The following is a 9,272-nucleotide window of genomic DNA, read 5'->3' on the forward strand; positions in this document are numbered from 1 at the left end:
TGCATAATCTCTCCGGGGGGGAGATTGAGTGCAAAGACAAATACGGGCCAACAACTATATTGGGATGCCGTCATACCAAACACACTGAACCCATCCGTGCTGATGTCGACTCGAGGATGCCTCGGATCTGCCGCTTTGTCAGCATGTAATTCATCAAACTTTTCCACGCAACACCATCCGATGTGTGTACCATCATCAGATTCCCATCTGCATCTAGTTCGGTTCTTTTGCCTGATTTGTGCCATGTCATCTGTCTAGCCGTCTCTTCGACCATGAAAAGACGTTGAAGTCTTGGTACGATTGGCATATACCGAAGAACACTAACGGGGATTTTGGTCTATGTCTTCTCACCCATACCGTTGTCTACCACAACATACCTAGAAGACTTGGAAATGGGACAATAGTTCAAGTCCGCATAGTCAAGCCTGAATAAGGCACATCCTTTCTCACAGGCATGTATCTTCTCATAGGGCATCTTCATTGCACGGAGGATTTTGTCCGACAGGTACAGGTTTGCAGGCATTACATGACCTTTGGTTAGAAAGCGTCCAAAGACTGTCATCATTGCATCGTAGCATTCTCTACCCAAGTTGAACTGAACCTTCAGAGCTATTACTTGTGAGATGGCATCCAACTGACAAAGCTCAGTGTGCTCGTGGAGCGGACGTTTTGAAGACTCCAATATTTCATTGAAGGCCTTTGCAGATTCCTCCATCTCCTCATTCGAATCCCCAGCATCATCATAGTCTTGCACCATGTTTTCCATCCCGGTACCATGCTCGTCCGTGCGATGACGATCCACCTCAGCTCGGTCACGTTGGGCAGACTCACCATGATATGTCCACACCGTATAATCGGGCGTAAAACCACTCTTCTGCAGGTGTTTGCCCATTTCAGCCTCTGTCCTCTTTTCCCAATCGCCGCACCGGAAACAGGGGCACCAGGTTTTCCTCTAGCCATTTGCAAATGTGGCTTGCACAAACCCCTTGGTTTTGTGAACCATTCAGCGCTCCATTTGTTCTGACCAGTGTGACCGGTATACATCCACGCACGATCACTCATCTTGACTTTCAGAGCTACTGGACACACAACAAATATATATATATATATATATATATATATATATATATATATATATATATATATATACAATTCACCATGTATATATTCATCAGTTGATCTAATTTGTTAGTTTTATTACGTCCATGCAACCTACACTCTAATAGGTAATGATAGGTCCTAATCCCACTCGAGTATGTGTAGATTGGGTTCAATTTCCCATGCTATACTCCGGATCCGACGCAAAATTTCGGCAGCACCTCCCCGTTGTTCTCCTGATACACATCTCTGCAATAAACAGAGAGGATGTGTACCCAGAGAACAATAGGGGAGGCACTGACGAAATTTATATGTCGGATCCGGAGCAAAGCATATGGGAAAACGAACCCAATCTACACATACTCGGGCTATCCATGGATAGTGTTGGACAATTCAAAAGAATCAAGGTTATAAATATGCAAATGCATGCATATTTATAACTATAACGCTTTCGAACGGGAGACACATGTTGGTTACGCATACTGATGATTCAAGACACATATATAGCTAGCTATCAAGTTTCATCGGCACGAAGACCGGAACAGAGAAAATAATTAATGGGGAAGGAGGACATGTCATTTGTGCTCACCCATGAACGAAAGGGCAGAGCTCGTCAAACGCACGGCGAGGTCGTCGAACACCAAACCTCGCAGCGATGAAACAATTGCACATTTAAATCTACCCGATCAACACAATTATATATGATATTTTTCATAACAAAATCGAAAAATATATGACCTAACTCATAATTCACAAATATATGACCCCGTCGGCGTGTCGGGGTCGGGGTGTCAGGGTCAGGGGGTCAGGGGGTCGGGGTGTCGGGGTGTGGTGTCGGGGTCGGGGTGTCGGGGTCAAGGGGATCAAGGGGTCGGGGTGTCGGGGTGTGGTGTCGGGGTCAGGGGGTCGGGGTGTTTCCTTCTATCCTTCTTCTTCTTTCTTTCTCTTCTTCTTCTTCTTTCCTTTCTTCTTCTTCTTGTTTCATCTTTTTTCTACTTCTTTTCGCTTCTTATTTTCTTCTTCTTCTACTTCTTCTACTTCTTTTCTTCTTCTTCTTTTTTCATCTTTTTTCTACTTCTTTTTCTTTTCTTCCTTTCTTCTTCTTCTTCTTCTTCTTTCATCTTTTTTCTACTTCTTTTCTTTTTTTTCTTTTCTTCTTCTTCTTCTACTTCTTCTACTTCTTTTCTTCTTCTTCTTCTTCTTCTTTTATTCTACATATTATTTTTTCTTCTACTTCTTTTCTTCTTCTTCTTTTTTCATCTTTTTTCATCTAAAACTCATGCGACACTAAATCTAACACTAAGAATTAAACAGCAAAAAATGAAAAAACAGAAGAAAAAAAGAAAAAAACAACTCACCGGAGCAATGCGACGGTCGGGGCAGTGTGGCAGGTGGTTCGGCGACGTGGTGGCGCGCCGGGGCAATGGGACGGTCGGGGTAGTGGGGTGGGTGGGCCGGCAACGTGGTGGCGCGCCGGGGCGCCGGGGCGAAGGGATGGTGGAGCGACGGGGCGTCGGCGGGTGGGATGGGGGCGGCAGGGTGGTAGGGCGACGGGGCAAGCGGGGACGGGGGCGGGGGCGGTGGCGGGGGTGGCACCTGGCGGTGGGATGGTGGGGCGACAGGGCGTCGCGGGTGGGGTGGGGGCGGCAGGGTGGTGGGGCGACGGGGCAAGCGGGGGCGGGGGTGGGGGCAGGGGCGGCGGCGGGGCGGTGGCGGGTGGCGGGGGCGGCGCCGGGCGGTGGTGGCGGCGGTGGGTGGATTTGGTGGCGGGGGGCGTCAGGGAGGAGAGAGGGAGAGAAACAGAGAGAGTAACGGGCGGGGGGGGGGGGCTCGATCGGCCGTTAGTTAGGTTAGTTTAGTTAGCCTTTGTCGTCCGCCAAGCCTTTGTCGTCGGCTTTTTTGTATCTTTGTCGTCTTCTAGCAGACGGTAAAGTGGGGGGTGTTAAGTTTTTCTAATTGGCTCGTTAGTGGGGGCCACCTCTCTCTTTGCCGTCAGCCAGCTGACGACAAAGAAGTAGCTGATGGCAAAGACCTTCTTTGCCGTCCGCCAGTTGTTTACCGTCCGCTTTTTGGTAGCAGATGGCAAAGCCCTGATTCTAGTAGTGTATAGCAAGTTCATCTCCATTAGCATAATTCATATTGGCATCTTGGCCACAAGCATAGCAAGCATCATCAAAAAGGGATATTTCAAACAAATTTAAGGGATCATAGCAATCATCATAGCAATCATCCTTCGGTAAGCACGAAGGGGAATTAAACAATGTATGAGTTGAAGAGTTACTCTCATTAGAAGGTGGGCACGGGTGATCAATCTGCTCTTCCTCCTTTTGTTCTTCACTCTCCTCATCATCTTTTTCATCCAATGAGCTCACGGTTTCATCAATTTCTTCTTCCATAGCTTCCTGCAAAATATTAATCTCTTCTTGGACAGCGGAGACTTTTTCAATAAAAGCATTAATATCGGAATTATATTCATAATTGTCATAGCAATATTTAAATATAACAAAATTTTCAGGCCTATAAACATCATCATCTAAAGCTTCATACTTTTCAAACAAAGATTCAATTTCATAAGCAGCCTTAAAAGCAACAAATTCTTCAATTCGTTCAACATCATAGTAATCATATATAGCATTAGCATAAGAAGCTAAGGTTTCATTATCATTAAATTTCCATGAAAAGGGAAGGTGTGGAGCCTTCATCCTAGAGCAACAAGTAATATCATATCTCAAGCATAGATCCCGGGCATACAAACGCAACATATTAATTTGATCCCATAATAGTTTCCCTTTTCGTGTCAAGCGATGATCCCTAAAGTATTCACGTTGATCCAACGTTACTCCCATAACAAAGTTGAATGGGGTATTCTCAAGATTATTAAAGTAGTACATAATTTCTTTCACATAACGAGCATCGAGGGTTTTAGGAGGTTCCCCATTGTCACGCCCAATATGCGACCCTATCCAAAAGGAACTCGAAGGTCCCACCAAGGATAGACCCACATATTGAAACACATTTGCAAGGTGGATATCATTACATCAACATTACATAATAGATGGGGATACATACATAAGGCATACAATGCCGCATGAATACAACATTACAATACATCAAAGCATCATCCGACTATGGATGAAACACAAACAGAAACTCAAACGACATCCACCCTGCTAGCCTAGGCTGCCGACCTGGAACCTATCCCCTGATCAAAGAAGCAGAAGAAGAACTCAATGCAAGCAAGCATCGCTCTCGCGTCATGATCATCGCAAAACCTATACCTGCAACTGTTGTTGTAGTAATCTGTGAGCCACGTGGACTCAGCAATCCCATTACCATGGGTATCAAGACTAGCAAAGCTTAATAGGAAAGGAAGGGGCAAAGTGGTGAGGTTGCAGCAGCAACTAAGCATATATGGTGGCTAACATAAGCAAATAAGAGCGAGAAGAGAGCAAAAGGAACAGACATCAACTAGCAATGATCAAGAAGTGATCCTGAACTCCTACTTACGTCAAACATAACCCAGAAACTGTGTTCACTTCCCGGACTCCGCCGAGAAAAGACCATCACGGCTACACACGCGGTTGATGCGTTTTAATTCGGATCTGGTGTCAAGTTATCTACAACCGGACATTAACAAATTCCCATCTGCCTACAACCGCAGGCACGGCTTTCGAAAGATTATACCCTGCAGTGGTGTCCCAACTTAGCCCATGACAAGCTCTCGCGATCAATGAAGGAATAGATCTTCTCCCAGGAAGACCCGATCAGACTCGGAATCCCGGTTTACAAGACATTTCGACAATGGTAAAACAAAACCAGCAAAGCCGCCTGATGCGCCGACAATCCCGATAGGAGCTGCACATATCTCGTTCTCAGGGCAACACCGGATAAGCGAAGCGTACAGGAACCGACGTAACCCAAGTTGCCAAGGGATGGCCCCGCACGGTGCTCTAGTTCGGACAAACACTTAGACAAGCACTGGCCCGGGGGGGCTAAAATAAAGATGACCCTTGGGTTGGCCGACCCAAGGGAAAGGGTAGGTGGTGGTGAGGCAAATGGTAAAACCAAGGTTGGGCCTTGCTGGAGGAGTTTTATTCAAAGCGAACTGTCAAGGGGGTCCCATAAATCACCCGACCGCGTAAGGAACGCAAAATCCGGGAACATAACACCGGTATGACGGAAACTAGGGCGGCAAGAGTGGAACAAAACACCAGGCAAAAGGCCGAGCCTTCCACCCTTTACCAAATATATAGATGCATTAATAATATAAGAGATATTGTGATATCCCAACCAGAATCCTGTCCACCATGGAGAAATCTTCAACTTCACCTGCAACTAGCAACGCTATAAGAGGGGCTGAGCAAAAGTGGTAACATAGCCAAACAACAGTTTGCATAGGAAAGGTGTCAAAGGTTAGAGGTTCATGGCAATTTGGGATGGCTAGATGAACAGGTAATAGGTAGCGCAGCAAAGCGATAGAACGAAGCAACTAGCATAGCAATGATAGTAGTGAGATCCAGGGTAGCGGTCATCTTGCCTGAAATCCCGCAAGGAAGAAGAACGAGTCCATGAAGAATATGAAGCCATGAAGACGAACCAAGCGTAGACGAACGAATCCTCACGATCGCAACGAAACAGGAACTAACAAGAAGCACACAATATCGTAAACACACCACACATGAACAAGACATGATGCTCAACCAAGCATGATGCATGACAAGGCTACATGAAGCTACTCATGGCAAGAGATGATCTAAACAAGAGCAACACATCAAAGCAAGTTTAAATGAGGCCGGGAACAACATATAACAATTCCGGTAAGTCCTCATATGCTAATTTCAAAGTTGGTCCAGATCTGAATAAACCTTATGTTCAAGTTGTTAAACAGCAAGTTAAGATGCACAAAGATGATCTACACGAGATTCTAGTCAAGTTACATATAAAGTTCATTTAACTCGGAGCTACGGCCTAGAAGATATGAGCAAACCAAGTAAAACATGCAATGCGCAAAATGCACCCAAACATCAAGCAAACACATCAAAATAAGGATGCAACATGATAATATGAAGCTACATGCAATTCTAGGAAAGTTTCATATAGAGCACACTCAAAACGGAGCAATGGTTCAACACACACACATGAAACAAGTCATAACAATAATCTGCCAAAAACAGCAACTAGGCATATTGCAAGCACCAAAACAACATACTACAGCACCCCAACATGAGAACAAAAGGCATGGACATGATGTACAGGTAAAGCATTACAAAACATGAACACTGAGCTATCTCCAGAAATCACTAGAACAAGCTCAAACACACATGGTAAGATTGCAAGTTATAAAAATTTCAGACTTTGCAGAAAGTAACATCACGATGCAATGTTTAGAGCTATCAAACAACATGTTACAGGAACTTATCATGGAAAACAAAGGCATGGCCTAAATCTACTAATTGCATAGATCAAAAGTCCCTTACTGACCATAAGCCAAAAAGGATCAGAAAATATGATGGCACCCACGTAAACATAGCAAGTTATTATACACATTCAAGCATGGCAGAAACAGAATTATGAAGGCATGTAAATGAGCTTGTGCAACTCACTACAGAGCAAAACATGGCATGGCAAGGCACCCAACAGTAAGAAGACATGTTTGTGAAGCTAAGCATGGCAATAGCAAGGTCATAGGGTGCATGTATCACTAGCAAAACACATGGAAACAACTGAACTCAATGTTAACAGGCTGACAGCAACATTATCAAGCAACTTTGGAGCAAGATATGAACAAGCTACAGCAACCTATAAATGCAACCAGGGGCATGTATGGTTAGAGGATGACATGTAGATCAAAACATATTTAGAGAACATCTCCAGATTATGCATAGAATGATTAGTAGCAACATGTTTATATAGCATCACGAAATAACAGATTCAGCCTAGCAAAACAGCAACATCATGTACCCTACTTAACAAGCTTGAAACACTCACCACAAGTCATTGAATGACAAGATAAGCATTGCATCATCAAGAAGACATGTTTGTGAAACAAACCAAGTCAAGAACATGTCCATAGCATGCACGGATCAACTATAGCAACCTTGGCCAAATTGAGTAACATGTAAACAATCTGCGAGGAAACATTTGGAAGCAAAAGTAGAGCACTCAAATGACATGCTAGACTACTCCATAATTGCAACCAAGGGCATGAATGGATAGACAACAACCATATGTTCAAAACACCCTTACTGAAGTATCTCAAAATATGCATGGATCTCTCTGTAGCATCAAGTTTACAAGGCATCAAAATAACAGCAGAACAGGAACTAAAACAACATCACGATGCCTAGTTTGCATGCTTGTGCTAGTCACCACATTGATCACAAAAATACATGGTAAGCACCTTTGTTAAGAAGACATAGCATAGTTCAAAACACATGTAGACATCAACCTCATAGGATGCACACATCAATCATGACAAAAATGACAAAAGAGCTCGTTCTGATAACAAACAGCAGAAAACATTATGAAGCACTCTTTGGGCGATGATTCGGGCATTAAGATGACCTCAAATGAATATGTCGCAATGGAATGAAATGATGTACTCTTTGAGGCGAACAATTTGACATATTACACGCACAAAACGGTGCTACGCATGCAGAGATATGATGTTATGAACATGGCATGACAATTACGAAAATCTGGGACTTGGAGGATTTCGGGGCAACCTCAAATCGAATCTGGATCTGGATCCGGCCGGAGCGGATCGAGGCGGGCCGGACTCGGGCCGGAGCTCTCGCCGGAGCTGAGGAGGGAGAAGGGGCCGGCGAGGTCGGGGCTACCGGAGGACGTCGGCGGCGGGGCACTCGCGGCCGGGCGGCGCGGCCGCGGTCAGGGACGGGCGGTGCGATGCGGGCGGAGGCGGGACGGATCCGGCCGGGGCGGCTCTGGCCAGGGGCGGCCATGGCGCGGCGGCGTCGGCTTGGCGCGGGGCGGCGCTCGGGCGTCGCAGCGCGGGGCGGCGGCCGCGGGCGACGGCGCAGGAGAGGCAGGGCGCGGGACCCGGCGCGGCGGCGCAGCTCTCCGGCGACCGGCGACGAGGTCGCAGGCGGCGGGACTGGAGCGGGGAGGCGGATGGCCGGCGGCGGCGGACGGGCTTCGCGCGGGCGGCGGCGGGCGCGGTCGGGCCCGCGCGGGCCCCAGATGGGCTCCGCGGGCCGCCGCGGCGGGGAGGAGAGATAGAGGCGCGTGCCGGGTGAGGTGGCGGAGTGGGAGTGGCTGGCGGCAGCGGCGGGCGACGTGGCAGCACCGGATTGGCCGGGATGATGTGTCCGGCGGACATGTCCGGCGCGGAATGACATGTCCGGCGGCGCGAGGAGGACGAAGCTAGGGTTTGGACTGCGAAAAATCCGGGAGGAGCACATATAAATAGGTAGAGGGAGCTAGGAGTGTCCAAATGAGGAGCGGTTTTCGCCCACATGATCCTGATCGAACGACCGAGAGCATGGAGAGGAGTTAGATGGGTTTTGGGCTAGTTTGGACGGGGTGTTGGGCTGCAAAGAGAAGGAGGCTTTTATGGTTACCCGGTTAACCGTTGGAGTATCCAACGACCTCCAAATGGCACGAAACTTGACAGGCGGTCTACCGGTGCTATACTAAGGCCGCTTGGCAAAACTCGGTCCATTCCGAGAATGTTTAACACCCACTCACAACAGGAGACAAAACGGAACGCCGGAGGGCATAGGAGCGCCGGATTGCAAAACAGACAACGGGGAAAAGGGTCGGATGCATGAGACGAACACGTATGCAAAATGAAATGCACATGATGACATGATGAAATGCAACACGCAAGCAAATGACATGGCAACAACGGCAAATAACGGGCAGACACCTGGCGCATCGAAACCGGGGCGTTACAACACTCCTCCACTAACAAGAGATCTCGTCCCGAGATCTTAGGACCGAGACGGAAGGGAAAAATGGATGAGGTGAAACAAGAACTCGAGTAAAGAAGCAAAGAATCGAGAGCACTCGAGAAGAAGAGAGGAACGACGAGAATGACGAGAATCAAAAGCTCACGGAATCAGATAGACTATGAAACCACTCGTTCTAACCGGACTGGTTAGAATGAGAAAAGAAATGAATAAGACTGAAAGGATTTAGGAAGCACTCTGACT

The sequence above is a fragment of the Triticum aestivum genome, chromosome 1B (genome assembly GCF_018294505.1).
Source record: "Triticum aestivum cultivar Chinese Spring chromosome 1B, IWGSC CS RefSeq v2.1, whole genome shotgun sequence".
NCBI lineage: Eukaryota > Viridiplantae > Streptophyta > Magnoliopsida > Poales > Poaceae > Triticum > Triticum aestivum.